The sequence below is a fragment of the Nipponia nippon genome, unplaced genomic scaffold, assembly GCF_047370975.1.
Source record: "Nipponia nippon isolate SJK-2023a ecotype South Korea unplaced genomic scaffold, ASM4737097v1 scaffold_7, whole genome shotgun sequence".
In the NCBI taxonomy this organism is placed as follows: domain Eukaryota; kingdom Metazoa; phylum Chordata; class Aves; order Pelecaniformes; family Threskiornithidae; genus Nipponia; species Nipponia nippon.
Window position 1 is genome coordinate 7,134,287 of NW_028262391.1, and position 23,111 is coordinate 7,157,397.

The following is a 23,111-nucleotide window of genomic DNA, read 5'->3' on the forward strand; positions in this document are numbered from 1 at the left end:
ACACATGACAAATATGGAAATACCACATACACTCTACCCTCAAAGCCAGATATAAAGTCACACTAATGCCACAAATACAATTTTATATTTGTGCTTAAGAGCTAATACAAAGATTAGGTCCCTAATATTACACAGTTTTCCACATTGCCTGCATGAACCATCCTACAGCATGTGTGTGCAGCCTTGATGGAAACGAGCAGCACCACAAGCGTCTCTTGGTTGGACCAAGCAGAAAAGTCCTAAGGGGTACAAGAGACCACACAACTTGAGTCTGCTCATTAGCACATGAACAAATAGGGTTATCAAAGCCTTTACGCATTGCTCTGGTGTTTTTATGTCATACAAAGGAGGTCCATTCCTTGCTGAGGATCCCATTGGGCACTATTCAGATTATTTGCCGACTTAGATGCAGCATCCTCTTCTACTATCAGCTCTGTAGCAAGGGATTTCTGGTTTCCATAGCTCAGTAAAGTGGAAACACTGATTCTGACTGGCATTCAAAAATAATAATAAAAAAATAAAGGAATTCACGCACAAAATAAGGAAACACAAAGAAGTTATTTTAGAAAATTACTATGGGAAAAATGGTAATCTGCGTATAGTGGTGCAGTAAGGTTGAATTATACACCATGGGCTTTGTTTGGATAAACACTGTTTTGAAAATTGTTGGATTTATTCTGAAGAAAAAAGAAAAGTGCCTGAAAAGCCTAAGAAAAAACTCAGGGAAAGGGAAAAAAAAACCCACCCAAAACCACAATCAAATAGCTTTTGAGCTACAAGCCACTTACAATGCTTATTTCTGATGTTGACTCTTGTCTATTAGTTGCCTGTTATCCCATCAAACTATCCACAGAGCTAAGCCTCTCTGAAAATGAGTTGGATGCCTCTCAGAAAAACATATGCTGCAGTTAAGCAGAGTTAATTATTTTTATTATGAATTATCTGGGGCCTTTATCTACTTCCAGTGATCCAGATGAGATCTTGTTCATAGCTTCCATCAATGGGGACAGGAGTTGACATTGTAGGTTAAGAACAGCCAGGATAGGGATATGAAAAAAAGGTACAGTATGAATATCAAGTACAAGAAACAAGACGTCATTGTAATTTATTACTGTTGTGAAAAAAAAAGATAATTAGCATACTTATTCATAGACTCTTCAGAGGGACTATCAACAGAAGGGTATAGTGACCAAATTATCTTTTTGGGTAGGATCCAAAAAGAGCTTTTGAGGATCTAGATTAGTGTTTTAAGTGCATCAGCCAAAGCTGCAATGCCTTGCCTAAAGCCCCCTCACAGCTGCTTCCCCACACAGCCCAGCTGTGGCCCCGCAGATTTCCAGCCACCTGGAGCTCAGCTTCTACCTTCCCAAGGGACCTGCCCCAGCCCCACCGGGGTCAACGCTCAGTGCGAGCACCAAGCCTATGCCTCACAAAAACCAGGGATTTGCAAGTATAAATCTTCAAAAGGACTCAGAATATTTGGCATTTTCAGACAGTGCCCAACAGGAGGAAAAAGCAAGAGTTTTCATTCTCCTTTAGGTGTTTGCTGGGACAGACCATCTTCAAGTATGCCCAGACAAATAGAGGAATTAAACCTGTGTCTTCAATAAACTGGGCACAGGTTTTAGACATTAAGGTATAACACAAAACACAGCTCTTCCTCCAGCTCTATTACTCTTATCCCTTGCATGAGGGAAGAAAAACTACTAGTGACACTTAACATAGAAACCTACACTGATGACAGGCAGTAACACCTATCCTGTACCTTTTTTTTCCAGGGATCCAAGCCCACCAGTCTTCACGACCTTCAAGACACCCAATTAACAGTAGTAAGAGAATCAGCACAAGAAAAAGCACCAGATAAATTTTGGCCTAACCTTGTACATGTGTATGCACACACAACCTGAGCCTCCACATTTTCATTGCTGCTACAGAAGAAAGCATGTACAGTTTAAGACTAATAAAATGACTGTGCTTTCAAATACTTATCATCATGTTCTGGGGTGCACAACAAATGTTTAGTATCCTGTGGAAAAGGCCTTTTTAAAAAAAAAAAAAAAAAAAGAAGTCCAAGTCCTGCATCAGAAACCCTGAAGATGCTCACAACCAAAAACAGCCAAAGCCAAACAGCAGAACAGTTCATCGGTGGTCATAAAAGGCCACAAGGGATGGTTTGGCCATTTTGCTCATGAGAAAAATCAAGTAATAAGATGATGCAGTTTGGTAAAGATAAATGAAAGCATTTTCTCTGTATGCATATTCAGAGAGGAAGAAATGAAAACAAGGACAAATTGGGTACTCGGGGTCTGAACGTCCGTCCCCCCGCTGTCCCCTGTTGGAGGGCTTTTGCTAAGTGCAGTCCTGCTGGAGCCCTTACGGTAAGCAGGCTGAATACAGATGCTGTCTTGGGCATCATGCTAAGTATTGCTTTTAGTTAGCTCCACTGAGTGGAAAAGGTCACCTTTAGTTTCCTTTTAAACATTTTTTTTTAAGCAGCAAGTTAGTGGTTGTGACTACACTGAATTCCCTAGAAGAAGAAAACCAGAGCTCTCGCCATGGGGATGGGGTAGAGGAACAAGGTCAAAAAGCTGCTGCACTCTTTCTCATTGTGATATTTTTTTTACATTTTTTTTCCAGTCAAAAGCCAGCTTCGGGGTGAGAAAATAAACAACAATATCAACAACAATATTACACTTTCCCAGCTATCTGCCTCAGAGTGAGGTACATAGGACCCAGCTACATGCCGTTTCATCGGGCATCTCCAAGAAACATTTGTTGATTTTGGGTCTTGTCCTCAAAACACAACCACAAAAGACCAGCTCAAAAAGCCATAGCAAACTGATTTGTGTGTGAGAAGTGAAGCAAATTAACCCAAAACCAAGAAAAAGCCAAAAAGGCCACACAATTGTCACAAGATTTTCAATTTCTAAAGGAATGATAAAAGTAGCAAACACACCCTAGAACAGCTTGTGGAATAGCAGTTAGTAACTCATGTCCCTGATTCCTGCAGAATGTCAAGGCGAGTGTAAAATATCATTCAGGAGGTTATTGTATACCTATACTCAGATCCTGTTAAAAATTTATAGCAGGTAAAATGATACAGTTATTTGAATATACCAACTTGACTCCAGCAGTGCACAGCACTACTTATACAGAATGCGTATGGAAGTAGGTATCGGTTTTGAATAACAAGGATATAAGGAATAACAAAATTTAGATAAGCTAAACAGATAATTCACTTGTGAGCAAAATTTAAAAATACCAATAGAAACAATTTTAGTAACTCTTTGACATGAATAATTTTAATGAAAATTCATGGTGTGGACTGCAGCTATGTGAAAAGAAAATGAAGAAGCTTTGCAACCTTACGTCTATTAATAGTCTTACTGTGTATATTTGCTATAAGATTGAATTACAGTTGAAACCTATAGATATACTAAGAGGTCCTCTTTCAGATATGTAAAGAATGTTTGTTCATAGGAAAAAAAAGGTGAATTTAGCCAGGAAACACACACTAGCATTTTTTGGAGCTGGACAAAAAGCAAGTGAGAGTTAAAAAAAAAAAAAAACGTTATTTGTGAAGCATAACTGCCACCTTGTGATTGAACACTGCAATTCAGGTAGCTTTGTGCCCCCAAATATATTTGGATTATAGTTGCCTTCCCCTCCCAAAGCATGTTCCAACCTTTGGAGGAAAGATTTGAAAGTGAATCAGTGATTGTTTTTCATGGACCTTCACAAATGGGTGGCACATGCTCCCAAATCAAACCAAGAAACCCATAAATATTTCTGGCCATTAGGACTCTTGTGTTTAATCAAAATGAGAACTACATTTTCTACTTCACTATTCTATTATTCACCAAATAACCATTAATTATCATCACCACATTAAAAAAAAAGATTTTTAGACTATTACTTTCCATAAGCAATTTCTGTCATTATCCATAAATATTGCATTGTTATGTGTGGGAAGGAATAGTCCTTCCACTTACAAATAAGAGCATTAAGAGGATGTTGATGTGGTCAAATACAGAATTTAAGAAAGATCATATTCCTAGCACATATTATGAGAAATTTTACTAAAAGTTTAGGAAAGAGCTATCTCTGTATGTAACTGTGTACTTTATTGGAAATTCCCTTTTCATATGAAGACAGTGAAATCCCAAAAGATGCATTATTGTGAATGAAATCTTGAAGAACTTCTCATTTAAGCAACCTTTGTACTAAAGACTTACGTGAGAATATGCTCAGCACATCTGGATTTCACACTTTTCATAGACATATCAAGTCAACAGTTCTGTTGCCCAGCTTCAAATATCTGAATGTGATTAATCAATATAAAAGTAGTCACAATATGACAAGAGAAGGGAAGATAAATAGTAAAAAAAAAGAGATGACATGAATAATTAATAGAAAATTTACACCCTTACTTTCTTTTGAATGCAGCTTCTCTTACCCATACAAGAAATATTTGACTGTTAAGATTTTTATAAAGAGACTATCACTTAGTACTTTAAGTTTACTCTTATATTAATAGTATTATCAAAAGGGCAGCATGCATAAAGGAGAAGTAGAAAGAACTGGCATTAAAAACTATAAGGTAACTTTACCCAAAGTTAACTTATTATTTTAATAAACTCTGATCACTCAGTTACAACCTAGATCTTCAAGCTGTTTGGCAAGCACATGAAATATGAAGTGTTTGATTTATCTCAGCAAGATATTCTTGGTGAAAACACTCTCTATAAGCAGGTTCTGTTTTTCCATTGAAGACTAGTCATAAAACATCCTTGCAATAGATGACAGATCTATATCATTTAACTTGACTTTGCAAAGATAAAATAAAAAAATTAATTAGAATGGAGGAAAAATCCTAACTGTATCTAGCACCAATCCCTTGTCTGGTTTGTAACAAAATTAATGTTGGGGTGCTTTTGGTGTTCCTGCTCTCTGTGTGCAGTTCACCGCTTTGACTCAGAGCCTGAAGGTAGCAGGATCCTCTAATGTTGATGTGTTGGAGAGGCTCTTTGGCAAAGTTTACAATGGCAGAAGGTCATCTCAGCAGGTGAGGGCTTGATAAACCTTGAAGCAAATGGGAAAAGAGAAGATGGAGGGAGACATCTTGTCAGTCAGTCCTGCTGTGTCCCAACAAGCATCCACCTCTGCCCAGGGTTTAACAGCAGGAAGGGGGCAGATGTTGAGGGCTGTCTTGTCTTCACATAGATGAGTGGAAGAAGAAGCAGGGTACCATTGATTTGCCAAGGTAGTCCAAGATCTAAGAAAAAGACCAAGCATTTTCAGGGCCTTTCAGTAGGATAAAGGTGAATTCTACATGCAAGATGAACAGTTTTTCAAAATATATAATGAAAATTAATAAGATGTGAAAAAGACAAAAAATAAAATCAGGAACATTTAGGATTAAATTTAGGAAAAAAATAAATCAGAAAAGATCATAATGACCACGACAATGCAAGTCCTCTGATCTTTGCTGGGCAGCACTCAATACCACTGCATTGCAAAGGGGGGGGGGGGGGGCATGATCATTTCCGGTGTTTTCGTTGTACCCGCTGCCTTATTTTCACCTCTGATCAGTTTTGCATCTTTTATTTCTGGGAGTACAGTCTTGACATCACTCCCGTGCTGCCCATGATGGCTAATACTTTGGGGCAGAAGGTTACTTGTGCTTGATTTCTCCATCACTCTCTGCTAGCTCTTGAAGTCAAACACACCCCACCCTGAGGAAAAATCCCTGCAAAGCACTGTGGAGCCAGGACCAAGTCCAGGTCCTGTTCAATTCACTAGAAAGACTCCTGTTCATTTCGCTGGGAATTGAATCAGACTCAGAAGTATTTTAGAAGTCAACTTGCATAAGTGAATAAATTAATAACCTAGAAACAAAGAGCATAATAACTTTAGTAGGCCACGCATTTGGTGTGATGTTAGTGGTACATCTGACAGATGCTTCCTGATTGTCAGATTTTAAATAGTATGATATTTAAGGTTATTTCTATCAAATAACTCATTGCTAATTTGATACATGTGTTCCGTCAAATCTAAACTAAATACCTGTACAAGCCCATGAAAAATCAAAGTAATTCAATTATCATTTTAGACTTTAGATAAAGCATGCTATCACCATGGTATTCAAATATATCCTTTCACACTAGACATGTTCAGGTAGTACGTGCATCAAAATGCAACTTCTGCACTTTGTCTGTATACAAATTTTACTTGTCTGCCTATATATATATATACACACACACGCGTACATATTTTTTCCTCTCAGGAAAAAAATAGTGTATGGAAATATTTGAGAAACTGATTTCATGTGTGGTTGTGTATGTCTCATTGGCACATAACTTTTTAAATGACTATCCTAAACCAAGGAGTAAGAGGAAAAAAAAAAAGCAGAATTATAATTCCTTTTGAAGACTTCTACACATTATGAAGATACATTGATCGTCTGATCATATACGACACCAAGGCTCCTTCCACTCAGGTTAGGGAAGCAGCAATGCCTACCCTTCAGATCTTACATTACCTTTTTGGGTTTGTTTTCTTGTACTCAAATCCATGGCCAAGGTGCAATTTATTGCATATTCTTAACATTATTATTCTAATGAAATGATTATTTATTTTCCTCCTGGGAGTTCATCACAATAACAGAGTGCTTTGTAAACACACATTTGTTGTTGCCACACAGCTGTGTGATGAGGAGATACTTCACAGACAGCTGAAGCAGAAAGAGATTAAGGTCAAAAGCACCTGTAAATTGTAGGTGCCAGGTGGAGCCACAGGACATAAACCTTTTAGAATATTTGGCACTTCACATAATCCAATATTGTCTCTATTGACTTGACCCATGGCCCTGCCTGCGCCCTGCTTGGATCTCTGGAAGGCCTGTTCAGTGACTGGCACCCAGAGTAAATCTTCCCTTTGGGTGGACAACAGAGGGATGCCATCAAAAAAGATAATATCACTATGGACAGACACAGTCCAGCAGTGGCATTCCCTTATTTTTGACTTTTGACTTTGAAATTTAGTGACAACTACAAACCATGGTGTTCCGTGTAGGATTTCTTAATCATTTCTTGAACAAAAACAAGCAAAAAACCAAACAAAAACTAACCTTGGTTAAAAAAAAAAAAGAAAAATTCAATGAAGGTTTATCAATGGGGCTGGAAGTCTGGATCCCTGATATAAAGGTCTGAGCATCAAATAATTGATGGTAGTGATAGCTTTCCACATAGGGCACATCAGCAGTTATTCTGTCAGAAGGAAACGAACAATAAGATACAGAAATCTTCAGTTTCTAGTCGAAGCTTTTAAGGTCTACTGGGGCAAGGTTTTTTTCCTGCTCATTTTCCCCATTTCTGTTCCCTGTACTGTCTGACCCATCTCAACCTTCTTCTTTTCACAGATTCATCGTCTTACTGCTTCGCCACTGCTTTAAGCTAGACAGGCTCAGGAGTCTTTTCATCTCTGCATTTCAGCACCCACTCCAAGCCTCCTTATCAGAGCTGCCGGGATAGCTGCCTTTCCTAGCCCTCTCCTACAGACAGGGTCTTTTTTCTTTCCCCCCAAGTTCAAACTACAGTTTTTCAGAGGTACATGCTTTGGAAAAATAGCAGGGATTTTCAAGTGAGGACAGAAGAACACAAAGACTGCTTCTTAATAAAAAGACAAAAATTAACTCCTTTCCTCAAAAGCACGAGAACACAAGAGGGTTTGATCTGTTTGATTTTTTTACATCAATGATTGTTGTTTACTCAATTGGCATCCTCAGAAATGCCAGAAGTTTTCCAAAAAGATTCCAGCAGATATCAACCATAGACACTTTTTGCTCAAGAGATTAAATTTTTGCAGAGTCATCTGCAACTCAAAATATATCCAAATAATTTAGAAACATTAAGACACTTGACAGCGTTGCTCCAAACCTACACAGCTGGCAGAGCTACCCGGAGCCACACATGCCAAGGATGCAGCATCTCGCATCCCACTCCGGGATGGATTAGCCCAGTGCTGCCTTTTTGCATCAAGCATGCAAGACTGATGGACAAATGACAAAGATGACAGAGGTATGGCACTGAAAAACCCTTTGGCTTGTATTAGAATTGATGGCCAAGCAGCAGGTACCACTTGCCCAGCTTCAGCAGGGGTAGGATGTTGCAGGTATTGGAAATTGTGCTTTATCAGCAACAGGGTAAACCCTGAACAATGGAAATAATGCAAAGTGACACATTGTATAAAATAATCCTGGATGCTGAACACAATTCTCTTTCTGCTTCTAATTCATAATGATTAAGTGACATCTGACAACCAGATGCATTTTTTTTTTTTTGGCTACAGAGCATCAGTTAGCAAAGCTACCTTTCACACAAAGCTGTGTAAAACAGCCTTTGAAGTGAGCTTTTTAGAAACATGAAGCTGTAGTTTCAGCTGAACTGTGTGGTTCACAGTCACACCTGTGTAGAAGGCAATTAGCAATTAAAAGGCTCCATCAGTTGAAGACTGGATACATCCTTCATACATCTTCACAAACAGCATAAAAAGGGGTTGAGATACTGACAACACGGTCTTAGTTTTCTTTCTTATGCAGAAATGGAGTTGAAAGCCAAACCTATTACTGCAGGTTACAAGTTCCCTCCTCAATTCTGTCCACAAGTGCTGATAGCTGTGTCATTTCCAGGAATCTGGGCTCTTATCTTGGCATGTCTGTGTTGATCTGGAAGTTCATTATTTTCAATTTCATAATGTCTGACAGCCAGAAATAATAATATTGCTTTACTTCGAGTGCTGGGTGTTTTAGACTGCTGTAAATGCTCCTGTATACTCAGTGTACAAACATGTGTGCAGTAATTTTCATTTAAAGGTGTCAAAGAAAACCCAGCTGTGGTTCAAATTTCAGATTATCACTCCTGCCACAGGCACACCCCCATGACAGAATCATCATCTCCCCATACACAATAAAAAACCCTGCAGAAAATGCAGAGGGATCATGTGTTCAACATATGTCCTAACAGCTCTTGGGCAAATATCAGGGTAGAAGTATATTGAAGGCTACCACATGACTTCTTATGGCCAAAGAGATGTTGTTTGAGCTCCAAAATCAGTTATGTCCAGAGCTATAAGTTTAGGCTTTTTTTTGTTAGTACAATGCTGTACAAGTTGCCAACAGTTTAAGCTGCTTTTATGAGAACAGAAAAAAATCCATAATGTAACAAAATTCAAACAGTTATGTGGACGCCTTTGTTCAGGGATTCAGAACTGTAGCACAGTTGTGTTTTGATAGGTGTTTTACATATTGTTTTACTACAACAAAGACATCCTGAAAAACAAGAAGTGTGCAGAAGCTGTGCAAAGAAAGATATTTTAAGTACTAGAAGTAATATAGTTAGTTAGGGTACAGACAGAAACATATTAATCCTTACCTTACTACACTTGTCCACAACTGCCTTCCTTAATCTCTGTAATAAAAAAGAACATGCTTTAATGCAGATATTCAGGTGCTGCTGCTAAGAATGATACCCATCAGAAACATTTATATGCTGTATTTGGAGCTACACAGTTTTGGATCAAAATGCTGAGGCTGAAGACTATGTGCAAATCAACCCAAAGATCACAGTGATATAATTGGAAGTGAGATTTCTGAAAAGCAAGAGATGGCAATTTTCACTTGCCGATAAGGCTAGAGCACATGTATACAAAAACTCTGCAGTTCTTCAAAACCTGCATAATAGCTAGAATGTTTTGGCAGAAGATGAGGAGAATCTTTCCCCGTTGTGCAGAAATTTAATAAGGGAAACATACCTGAATTAGCCTCTTGTGAGTTTTGTCTGGTATTTCATGACTCTGCAGTTGCAGCGCTGTGTTGTTCAATTGAGCATAGGCTCAATCTTTTAAAGTAAACTTGATAAATACAGCCAATTTTTATTTTTATACCTGTTAAAGTTTAGGCTGCTTCATAACTATGTGTTTAAAAGGTCTACAAACGAGCAGCCTACGAGGAATAAGCTTCTAATCTAACATAGATCAATGTGATACAGACAGCCTCAGTATTACAGCTACTGTAAAGCTGGGCTTAAGAATAGATCAGTAACTCTCCTTAACCATCAGTATTTATTTGCAAAGCTTGCTGGAGTGTAAAATGGATAAAGCTGAAGCTCACATAAAGCTTGCAAGTTGAAGAAAGGAAGAATCAGAAAAATAATTGACTATAAATATCCCATATAGATTTTTCTCTCTTTTGAGAATTTTTATGGGGTTTGTTGAGCTTTCACCATATAAAATTGAGAAATATTCCCCTTACACTTACTTTAGGAAAAAAAAAATCCAAAAATTGTTCAAGAAGTAAATAGAACCAATACCCAAAAGCCATAACATCAGAAGTATCACTTAATAACATACATGGGTTTTAGATCTTTCCACATAACTTTGCCAGACAGCACAATTCCCAGACTTGCAACACTGCTGATATTTCAGGCTGCATCTCTTCAACTGAGACAGCCATTCATATCAAATTGTGTGGGCAGTTGGAGACAAAAATGATTTTGATGTACAGTTTTCCTCTGCAGGTAAGACAGACACGGTTTAAGAAATCACTGTTCCTCAGTACTTGTTAATGATCCAGCATTGCCATCAGCTCCTCATCTGCTGCAGCGCAAAGTTAGATGGCTCAATTTAAATACACTTCACCAACCCCAGTTTAAAAAAAATAAAAAAATTAAAAATCATAATTCCAAGAAACTCGTATTTTTAATTAGGTACAATCCCACTGATTCTAGTGATATATTTTTTTTTAAACCTAGAAAATCCTCTAGCCTCACCACCATGAATCAGTCTTCTGCAAAGCTAAAAGATTCACACATGATGGTCTGCCCCAAAATCCAATGAGTCAGCACCACAGCTGGTGATCCCAGCTAGGTATTGTGCTAATCAGTTTTAAGAGTGCCATCATAAGCAACTTTGAAAAATCTTGCAAAGTTAAAGGAACAGCAGCTTTGTGCGATATCCAGTAAGAGAGCAATAGAAAACACAAGAGACAGCATATAATAAAAACAGTATCTTTTTAACCATGCTTAATTAGCAGTCAGATTAGTCTACATTTATGTACTCCAACTAGATCATTAGCTGAGTGCTTGCATAAAGAAAAAAAAACAACACAAAATTTCTGCAAGTCGGAGGGGAAAGGAAAAGAGTTTGCAGGATTTCCAACCCCTGAAAAAGATGCTAATGATCTCTGACCGCCAATTACCACTTGTTCTGAAATCCAATACAAGACCCAAGGCTTTGTGAAGAGATGATTGCTTCTGGTTTTCACTAAAGTTCATTACATATTCCCCTCAAAAATAAACTACAATGGGAAACATAATAAAGCTGTGATATTTGGAATTCAGTCATTTTAATGTAGCAGTTAACAACTTCAGCAGGTCAGTGTACAGCATAATAAATATAAATGGCACAGAGAGCAGAAACCAGGGATCTGATGTTACCATCATGTCCTTGCCGTCTTCTCAAATGTATCGTTTTACCTATAAAGGTGAAATACCCTAAACACAATGACGCCACAAAACTCATTAAAGGAAGGCGAATGAGACCTCCAGAAACATCCATGCCTTGGTACCCAAACGCAGGCAAAGGCTGTAACCAATACTAACAGTAAAGCAGACCAGGCTTTAAACACTCACTCAGGATAATTGCTAGTTTTGATCTTTACTTGAAGATTTAGCATAATGGTAGGGAAACTAACAAAGCAAGAAAGGATGAATTACAGAGCAAGGTGGGTAGGTGTTTTTTTTTCTTAACAAAATTACAGCCCTCTGTTTGCATTTTAGTGCAAGGACACCACAGTTTTCCAGGTTTCAGAAGTTCAGGAGGTAAGTATACCTATGTTTTTATATAACTATAGTATTTTATCTATGTTTTTATATAACTACAGTATAATCAGTACAAATTCTACAAGTGTTATTAGCTGAAAAATAGTAACTCTGCTTTCTACACCACTACTGAACAAATTACTTCTATCATGCAAGGAACACATTCAAATTTTATTTACATCTCAGCTAAATTTTGTGACTGAGCTCTCTAAACCATCATTTTTAATGCTGAAAAATATACAAACCATGGCTATGATATAACCAAGAGATGTTACAAAAAACAAAAACACACCACCTGGATATAAACAGACATTAAAAAAGAAAAAAGTCAAGCCACTACAGCCAGAAAGATGAAGCCTCCTGGCCTTGAGACCATAGAGGTCTACAAGCGCTTTGCAAGATGCAACTGCTGTATATTATTAGGGTCTGGCCATTGTCTCTTCACTGGTTTTGTTCCCTTGAGCTGATTTCCCTGGATTAAAGCTAGTTTAAAAGTTTAGTCTCTCCTGCAGACTGCAGTTTGGACATCGACTAGAGTTATTAGTTTGAGATTATCATCAAAAGTCATTTGCCAAGTGATACCACAAAGTAGTGTTCAATACAACCAGCTACTTTATGTATAACAAGCTAGAAATATCAGATGGTCTCTACTAGCTTCAATTATCAACACTTTGCTTGAAGCGGATAGCTTGTGTTTCTATTGATTACCATTCACTACATTGAACCTGTCACTACCAAAACAATAACACAAAAAAAAAAATTACAGAACCTGTTAAGACAGAACCATTAGTTTCTTCCCCTGTTGCGTCCTCAACTGGAGCTCATGAGAACCAAATAACCATAGAGGCACCCTGAAACGTGCCAGCCACACAAGTCCGCAGGAATCCTGAGTTTTCAGAATTTCAGACCAAACAATTGTAAAGAATTAAAAGTTCTCTGAAGTAATGCACTATTTTATGGACAGCAGAAGACAGGACCCTAGACAACAGGACACTAGGTGTTACTTATCATAAATACACTCCAAGTGATATCAGATATCTTGTTGTCAAGACAAAACTTTTCAAGACCTTTATAATAGACCGGTCAAGGTCCCATAGGTGAGTCTTGCCAAGACCTTCACAGCAATGATTAATCCCAGCCTATTCCAGGACCCCTGAGTGAGACAGCTCTGGTAAACACCTGTAAAATTGGTCTCCTGCACAGTACATGCCTCCATCCCTGGAGCTCTAGTGCTCTGAAGCTATCAGAATAAATTAATGGAGTAATAGAGTTAACTCTACCCTGTTCCTGCCCTTAGCAGAAGGAAGGTCTGTAAACAAACATGCAAAATAAAATACATATTTAAAGTGTCTGATGTACTCATTTGCTGACCTTTAGAACCTTACTCAAGTGTAAAATGCATGAATTCAAAATAACTACAATGTTAAATAAAAAGTAGGGAAGTTCCCTCCCAATGTCATCTCCATCTCAAACAGTTCTGAGAACAGCAGCATTGGGGAAACTGGTTGAGACTTAAATACTGACCTGAAGGACATTCAGGGCATGACCATTGCATTGACAATCCACAAGAAGTCTCTGCAAGAGTGGCCTAGAAATAGGCTAGAATATCAGGGTGGTTGCACTGAAAATAGCGATCACACAAATAAAAGTGAGCAACAGCTAAAAATCTGACAGATTATTTTATTTCATAGAGGTTTTTCCACTTATCTCATGGTAAACAAAGTGCTTTCATCCTCCAAGGTAGTGGTTTCAACCACCTGTAGGGTAGTTAGAGCATGCCTAATCTCTAAATTTTCCCATACTAAAAAAAAACCAGTAATGCCAGTGCAGCTCATCCAAGCTTTTCCCGTGTAAAAATGAATCTCTGATATTCTGCAAAAGAAATCAATAGCAACTCTGACAATCTCTCCTGAGCGCCTTCACAGTCCTCTTCATGTGAGTCATATCGGCAAGGTCACTGCTACCACTGGTCCGGTGCTTTCAAACACACTTTGCTTCTTCCTTTGTTCAGAGGTGAAGTGACGTGGGTTTTTTGCTGCTTTGCTTGCTTTGATTGTCTTTTTGCTCAGAAAATTAAATTTAATGAAGTTCATTCTTATAGATTGAACACTTTGTGCTAAACAAATGGTTATAGTCTTTCTAGTGCTTTCAATACATTAGAACTAGATGTTCAAGCCAATATTGAACTGACACAAATTAGATTTACCAAGCAAAATTTTCCAAAAATATAATCTTATTGAACAAGTACTGTATTTTGCACCTGTCAGAAAAATATTTATTGCTTTATTTCATTAGCATGTCCCATCAGCCTTTAATTTTGAATTGCCTAGCAGAACAGAAAAGACATTTTGCTAAGAGAAAACTAACTTTTCATGGTAAGAAACATCAGCTAATATGGAATAAAGTGCCGCTGTGTCTTTAAGGTAAATTTTTTGTTAGCCACTTGGACCACAGTTTTTCCCAATTATTTAAGTAGTTAACATACTGCTATATAAACCTACCAGCAGACTCCCTCTACTTGTAACAGAGCTTGTCAAGTCTGAATCATTTTCATTAAAATAATAGTAGTCTGTTTTAAGCTACATGGATTTTTCAGTTCTTGCTCTGTTGCAAATACTAAATATTTGCCATCAGAAGGTATGATTTTTGCTACCATTCATTTAAAGGGAAGCTCAAAACAGATCCATGAAAACATATTTGTATATGCTGCTGCTACAGGAGATTCTTCATTTTAATGGATGAAATAAAATCCTTTTTAAAGCAATTAAGAGTAACGGTCTTTTCTCAACACAAACGCACAACTCTCGTTATCTTTAAGGGAGTTATGTGAGCACTGAGGGAATAGCATACCTGCTCAGCGCTTAGCAGCCGTGCTTTTGGGAAAGGCATTCAAACTTCAGGCAGCTGCAGCCTGAAATCCACTTATTTGATGATTTTCAGTCTATCTTGCAAAAACTAGAGGAAAGGGACTATTTCTGGGGAACAGGTGAGAGCACCCCACCTGATCAGGTGCCTCCCTGTGAGCAGGAGCTTTTACAGGCTCTGCCACATGTGGGTGACTTTTGGCAGCAAGGCTGGCATCCTGCCTCCAACAACAGCTATGCAGTATTCAACTAGAGCCTGTCAGAAACCTAAAGTATCCTTTGAACACCCTAGAGATCTGAAAACTTGCATTTACGTTTAGGATTCTTGGTCGAAAGCTCCAACTGCCTGTGCTCTCCCCTATCAGAAGGGGAATGCATCCCTCCAGCATGGTGTCATTGACTTCAGTAATTTACATTGGCCAAAAACACAGCTCCTCTCTGTTTAAGTGTAAAATTGGAAAAAAATTGCTTTTCATAAATAAAAATGTCTTTTAAAAGTTATCTGTGTACTGTAGACTGCCAATATCTTATTTCCATGAACCAGTGATGGTCAATCACTGAAAAACAAGCCTGTTCTCCATGAACGTTACAGTTGATGAAAATACTATCAAAAGCCTGCATTAACTCATAAGGTTTTGATTTCATTGACAGCACCACATCAAGCAAGTTCTACTTTTTGCTGCTAATTTTAATTACTGCCTTTTTGCATTTCTTTAAAGCATAGCCGGATCTGCCTCAGACACAGCGTTCCCCACGTTGTCATTCATTTGCCAATGCTAGAGCTAATTGGCAGCACTTTCAGAGAAAAAAAAAAAAAGTGTTCCTCACAAAAGCCCTTTAGATATATGTTCTTAAGAGCACATAACTAGCTCCATACTCGTCAACTACCAGATGTTTTGGTATAAATAAAATAAACTACATCACTAACAGGCTGCTTAGACAGGACAGATCTCTCATGTGTAAAAATGAAATTACATTATGCTTTCCCTATGTTTTCCAGCCTTGAAAACCCAAAATCTAGTCAAGTTTTTCAGCAAAGACAGTAATGAGAGGGGAAAAGGATCAAAAGTAAAAAGACTCCCCAAGATGGAGAAGTATGTTAAAGTGCCTGTTCTGAGATACTTTGACTTCCCTATTATTACCCTTAGAAATCATTCACACGCAAACACCAATGCCCAAAATTAGGACCCCTCAGTCCTATTGCAGTTAACTATTATCTATTCCTTGCCAGAATTTCCTCATCTATATTTGTTGATACTGCAAGTTTCGATGTGCATAGCAGCATGTACTTAAAATGCACACTGTTCAATACCTGCTCAGATTTGGAAAGTTTAATCAAGAAACCAGCAAACAGTGATGCCCATGTTTTAATCACAAGGAAAAGAAAGAGTTCCTTTATATCTCTAAAGCTTTTAAGAGTCCCATTTCCAGGCTTTGCCATGCCAACCCTGGTGCCGGAAACATACTTTTAATTATTGCTTAAACAGAGATTTTCATATGATCCTCTTCATGCCAGGAGACAAAGCAGAAAGAAAGAGCATTTGCAAGGAGTACTAGCATTTTTTTTTTTCTAATCACAGTTCATATATTAAAACATAATACTGGGCTTGCCCTGACAGGTGGTCTGCAGATTGAGTTTTTTTTGCTGTCCTCTATCCAGCCAGCTCAACGTTTGAGTTGATAAAAACTATGGCCTTTAATCTTTATCTGATACCCAACACATATGGCATCTTTTTTTTTTGCAGTGTCCAGACCGATAAGGACTGATAGTAAAACAAGGGCTGTGCCTGGCTTCAGGAGGATATATTGGCTATTGACTGCATTTGCTCAAAGTCATCATCAAATATCCTTCCCAGTTAGCACCGTCAAGCAGTGGCTGACTCAAGGCATCAGCTGTTACCTTTTCATCTAGTTCTGTGATGTATTTCAAGACCTATGACACGGATCTAATTTTACCTTAGTAAACAGTGTCCTCCCTGATTTGTCAATTTATTGTTGATACACCCTTCGCAAAGAGTTCAATTATTGAGTGGAGAACAAACAGGCAAAGTAAACGTGTTTTCCTCCAGAGGGAGCAGAAGACATACTGCTGGCCCTTTTAAGCACTCTTCTGAGCTCTTTGGAAGGGAGATTGCTTAATTTAACGTTCAAACAAATGATACAGTCTGAAAGGGCTTCATGCGTTCAGATAATAATTTCTCAGAAATTTAATTCACTAATTTCATTAGGTACCGCATCAGCCGGCGCAGTTTTCAGGGACACATTTAGAGGGCATCTCGTTTGAGTGCAATTTTAAAGAAACAGATTTGACACAGTGTCAATCTATTGCCAAGCTGCATGGCATCTCCCAGGAAAACAATTGAATTTAGGAATGCAGCCTGCTTGTTTTAATCTCCTCTGTCTCACTAGGATAAAGTTACTCTTTTACATAAGCAGCAAATATATTCAATATTTGATAATGTACGACTTGAAATTTGTCCTTCACCAAGGAAAATAATTCAAGTCTTTTAAAAATTAAGACTAAAAGCTCACCCTTTTCCCCCCCTTCATTTTTCCAACAGTTTTTAATGAAAGGTCATACTAGTCACTGCCATTCTAAATTTGATTTATCTCCTAGATTTTATAAAAACATTTAACTTCACAAAACATTTTGTGGTAGGACACAAATCTAAACAGAGGTATTCCTCAGAGAGAGAAAATCTCTCACCTTCAAACGCTTCACACAAGAAGGATGGTGTGTGCCATGTTCTTTTCTGATGAGCTTACAGGATAGCATGAGGACTTTGAGAACTGTGTAGTTAATGCTTCAGGATACTTTCAGAGTAGAAATTAACTCTTAAAAGCTAGTTGGATAGATTGCAAAAAAAAAATTAAGTCACCATACAGCTGCTGGGATTGACCAAGAGAAGAATCGTATCATTTTTCTATATATACTTATTTTATATATATACATATATATATATATAAAATGTGTATGTGAGCAAACAATCAACAGGAAGGATCCAAGCCTATGAAATTGGTATCATCCAAGAACACTTGATTTCCAAACTTCCTTGTGTCCAAATGGCTTAAGAATATTTACTTTATATTATAAGCATTACACAGCAGTTGAGCATGGCCCAATGTCTTTGTGCTGTAGTAAAATGGCTTACTTGAATTAGCTAAGTAACTTTGTAGAAGGTGCAAAAATACTAGAAATTTTTTTCCAAGCTTGACTTAACTAAAAAAAATTATATATCTAGTATGAAATTACTGTCTACAGCATGAAGGCCTTATATTTTGTACTCTATAAAAGATCATGGCCTAATTAAACTGTGATGTTAAATGTTCAGTCAGACTAATGGGACACTATGTGGCTCACCATTTCTATGTCAAGGGACATGCCCACATACAGGTATAGAAACACTTGTGGTTCCCAGCAGAGAGGCCACACAATGTCCTTGAAGAATCTGCCAAGAAGTTCAAACTCAGTTGCCACCAGTTTACTATTTCTAAAAGGAGTTCATAGTTTCAAAGTCTGATCTCCCCATAGCTCCCACCAAATCCCTGGAGAAGTTCTGGTTATCTCTGGATAAAACTTGAAATGTTTCTTTGGAGAAGGTGTACTTGTGTAGGTTCAGGAGGCTGACGGTGGCACTGAGGAAACTATGGAGAGTTAGCAAGGAAGGACACACCTTTGGGTGTGTCTGTTCTGTTGTCTCCAATAGCCAGCAGGCATTGGAGACCTGTCCCAGCATGCACGGGAGATGAAAGGCAAAAGCAGTAAAAGGCAATTCCTTCCTACATGTTTCAACGGTGCAGCACACAGGGCTGCGTGCAATAAGTTTGGAAAGTCAGTAAAAGTAAATATGATTTTTTTTTTTTTAAGCTACAAGGAGGCTAGTCACATTTAAATTCTGTTTCTGGCTTGCAGTGTGTCTGGACACAGAGACGTCATGGCTTGATGCTACTTCTTTTGTTGATGGAGGAGAATTTTATATCTAACTCATCCAAGTTTGATTAAAACTTCTGGCTCTGCAAGTATATTAGTTTATATTTGTAAGCACACAAACACACTACTAGTATCATTTTCTGTTCCAAGAAGCATTTAACATGGCCAAAATAAGGAACACAACACGAAGTACAGCACACAAGAACCTGTTTTACGAGCTTCGTTTTAGGGCACAAAACCTCCCTAACAGGCTCAATCCCACCAAGGGGTCACATGGAGCAAGCAGTGGCCATAGAGGATAGCAAAAGTTTCCTGTCCACTTCTTGCTCCTTCTTGTAAGGGAAGTTGTCCAGCCCTCAGGGACTTCTACAAAAGAAGGTTACACTTCAGCTGCGCATTTAATTTAAGGTTGGATTTCATCAGAGAAGAATCTAATGAAGCCTGGTTAATCTTACAATGAGTTATGTTACCAGCCCAAAAAGGTTAAAGAGAGACCACATCCGCTCCTCAGACTTTCATTTTCTTCCCTACTGCTTATGACCCTGCTTGCTGTCAATGTTAACTGCCACCGTATTTAGACACTGTGAGTCAGCCTTCCCTCCACCAGCCAGGAATGAAGCACTGTCCCTGAGGCTGATCACAAGCCCCATGTTTCATATGCTCGAGCCCAAGTTACAAACTCCTCACAGCTGGTCTACAAATGTGCAGACAACAAGAACCCTGACCTTTTATTCCACCACCCTAATCCAGCACCAAGTGTGCAGGCTACACCAAAGTCTCCACTGGGTACAGACGTGACATCCACCGCTCTGAATTCCTCCCTCAGAGAAGCAGAGGACAGAGTCCTTTATCCCGTAAAATGTCCTTGTAAGAGGCATGTATGACCTCTCCTAGGTGTAAGCATTGGAGAAGAGTCAACTAGAGGTTGTAGCATAGAGCTTTCCTGAGGGAGAGCAAGCAGGTCTGGGATTTGGGCTAGGACAACAGGGACAAAGCATAACCATCTGTTCCAGCTCATCCTTTGCTATTTGAAATGGATGAGAGAAGTAAAGGTATTAATGCTAAGAGCCCTGTGAGATAGGGTGCATCTCAAATCCCCACAACAGAGCACACATCACATATTGTTTCCAGCACTGTAATTATCTGATAAAGCTATTAACCATACCCCCGAGATACCATAAAGCATTAATACTTCCCACCAAAGCAACATGAACTGTAGCCAGATATTAGTCAGCAACTGTATGTTACTTTGGGAAAAGAAAAAGTTGTATCGGGAGAGTCATTTCCTTGTATCTCTGACAACCTTAAGGTTTACAATGGGAGGTTGAGTCAGCTGTGCACAGCTCTGCTGAGAAACACAACACTTCTTTCTTAGCACACTTTAGCAGAGACGAGCGAGCACTTAATATGCATATAAGGGTGGGGATCTCAGGCCACTTTTGCCTCCACCTCACACTGAAATCTCATTAAGCGAAACATAACCAAGCTACTATGGATTCACCCCAAAATAAAAAGCTAGCAATATTAAAGAAGCCCAAGTGTAGATATAGGATGCCTATACATCAACTACCTTGTCAGTTAAATAAATGATGGGAAGTTATTAATGGGACAAGAGTAAAAATTGCAACTGAGGCCACTTCAGAATTGAGCAAAGCTATCCGAGAAAATAATCCAAACCCACTTTAATAAAATTCACATCTGAGGAAGTTTCCACACATCAGCAAGATACTCCTCATTGAAGACTGATTGAACTAACATGTTGACGATGGGCAGCCACTGCAACAATTTCCCCACCTGACTTGTGTACCAAGCAGCACAGCTCAAAGCAGACCTTCGCTGCAGTTGCTGGCGTGGGTACAGAGGAACATACTTGGTGCAATCAGCGTGGAGCACCTCATTGTTTAAAAGATGGATCTGGAACCATTCCCAGATTATACATCTGCCCCTGTAATTCACGTTTCATATAATGAGGCTGACACAGGAGGTATAGGGAATGAGCACATTTAGTCACAGTGGGCACATTGCTGTCTGCTGGTGAAACATCCGTGAGTGAACCCCTCCCAAAACCAGTTTTCAGAACAACTAGCAAACCAAAGGGAAACACCTATAAGTCAGTTTTATCTTCAGTTTTGAATGTGCTAACATTAACATAGTTGTAAATATACATTTCCCTCCTCATCTTCAGCAAGTAGCAAATAAAAGGGGTGACATTGAGCCTTATTTACCAGCGAGAGCAACTTCAATTCCCCTCTTCATTCTCCTTTTATCTCAATTTCTTCCCTCACATTTGTATTTACCCTCTACTTTGTTATCACAATACACTAATGTATAATTAATGTACCATTAAGAGCTTTTTTTCCACAAGCATCACTTTATAGGGTGGAAAAAAAAAAACCACACCTAAAAAACCCACCAGCCAACACCCCCAAAAACCAAACCACAAAACAACCTTACTACCACCCACACAAAAAATAGAGCTGTAAGGGACTTAGAGGTCAGCCAGTCCACCTCCAGTCTCAAGGCAGGAGTAACTATACCTGTGCCCACAGATACAGCTTCCTTGTGACCCATAATGACTGAAAAGAAGATTTGTCCTCATTATTGCCAAAAATCCCCGTTGCAACAACAAATCTGGACTTTAACTTCCTTTCTTATTTTTCTTTTTTGGTACCAGTAATTATCAGTCTAATAATCTCCAGTTATTTGAAAGTGGTTCCTGTACCAGAATACTAGTCCACCCGACCACATCTAGGGCCAGAGAGGCAGTATAACTACAGCATGCTGGAAAACAGAACTGCAAAGCAATACTAAAACATTTTGAGCTATAATGTTTATACTTTTATTTTCTAATTTCACATATGGAGTTATCACCTAATTGTCCATAGACTAAAAACAATTCTCATTGAGGGCCTAACCCATAGCTCTTCAGAGTCAATGAAACCATTCTATTGCCTTCAAATGGCTTTGGATCACCCCCAAAAGAAAAAAACAAAATAGATTACAAATAGTCTCATTAACTTCTCCAAATGTCTTTTGAACCACTTCCAGAAAAATAAATGAAGAAAAAAAAGTATTCAAGCACTTCAAGAACACAACTCAAGTAAAAAAAAAAAAATTGATACTGCCTAGACTGCTTTCAAAGTAATATGAGATAAAATATAATCACATGTTGCAAATGACTCCTAAAGTCAGGGAGAACAAAATCTGCCATAAGGCTGCCCTTCGATTCTTATATGTCTCATCACTCGGTCTCTCCTTGCTATTCAGTTGTCATGTGCAAAGCATTCACACAATCATTGTCAGAAATAACCACGCTTTTCCCCATCTGCACTAGCTCGAGATGAGCAGGGGGGAAAAAAAACAAAAACACCCAAAACCAAAAAACAAAACCCCACACTACTGAAAAGCAGTTATATCAACAGATGTGAATTCTGATTTAAACAGCCATATTTCTTTCCCTAGGAATCTTTGTTGTACTAAGAGCATGTGGACTTGCATAAAGTTTTCTTTTACTCAAGTATACAAAAAAATTCTCGCAAGCCAAATACATGAGCGAAGTCTGTAACAGGTTCCCAATTCCAGGTGTTTTCAGATGGAAGGAGCCTAAATATCTTTAAGAATCCTACCCTGAGCTTTAGAAATCGTTATCTAGGGTGCAGCAAAAGCTCTGTGCAGCTGTTGCCCTCCAGCTGTGATTCTCACTTCATCATATGCCTGTAATTGGTTAATTTGGGCCTGCCTACCAAGACAATAAAATTAATGCTACTGTCCTGAATGTTTCCTGTTCACTGCTGAAATAAAAGCCTCTGCTGTGTGGTGATTATGAAGCATGATTGCCCTTGTAATTCTAATATCTTCTTTCCTTAATTTACAACTCTCCCACCAAATAAAACCAAGGAAGACATAGAAAGTTCATTAGTATTACAAAATTAACATTATTAAAGTGATCCACAATATCATCCTTCTGGATTTTGCATCAAATAAAGCTTTGTTCTACAGCATTTTCCCTGTTTGAGAAACAGATTGACTGCCAACCTCACGTCGCGGCTCACCAGAAGTGAAGTTCGGAGAGAATATCAGTCTTCATTTTCTACTTAAATAGTTCTGATAGAAAATTGAGTTACATGATTTTGGGGGTGGAGAGGCCACACAAAGGCAACCAAAGCCCACATATTCTTACGTTTTTATATTGTGAAGAGTCTGTGTTCTTAAAAATATTGGAGAACAAAGCATGGAATAGGAAATGCAGCTATTTACAAAATGCATAGCAATTGCTTATAACTTGCACTCTGTCAACACACAACAAGATACTACGATAAGAAATAAAACTCAATTTAATCATGTATCCTAAGATGATATCCCTGCATTTTCTGCAGTGTCAAGTTGGATAATTTTATTCCACCTACATAAGATTTGCAACATATTTTTAGTTTCCCAATA

At 38.3% G+C, this 23,111-nt stretch overlaps 1 long non-coding RNA gene across 1 annotated transcript in view; it reads right to left on the reverse strand.

Moving 5' to 3' along the window:
* Positions 1 to 2,643: 2,643 nt before the first annotated feature.
* LOC148050781 (uncharacterized) overlaps positions 2,644 to 23,111 on the reverse strand; it is a 43,433-nt gene continuing 22,965 nt past the window's right edge. The window contains exons 2-3 of the long non-coding RNA XR_015700625.1: positions 9,432 to 9,467; positions 2,644 to 5,275 (exon numbers count right to left, since the gene is read on the reverse strand). This is a non-coding gene — a long non-coding RNA (uncharacterized LOC148050781). The remainder of the gene's footprint in view (positions 5,276 to 9,431; positions 9,468 to 23,111) is intronic.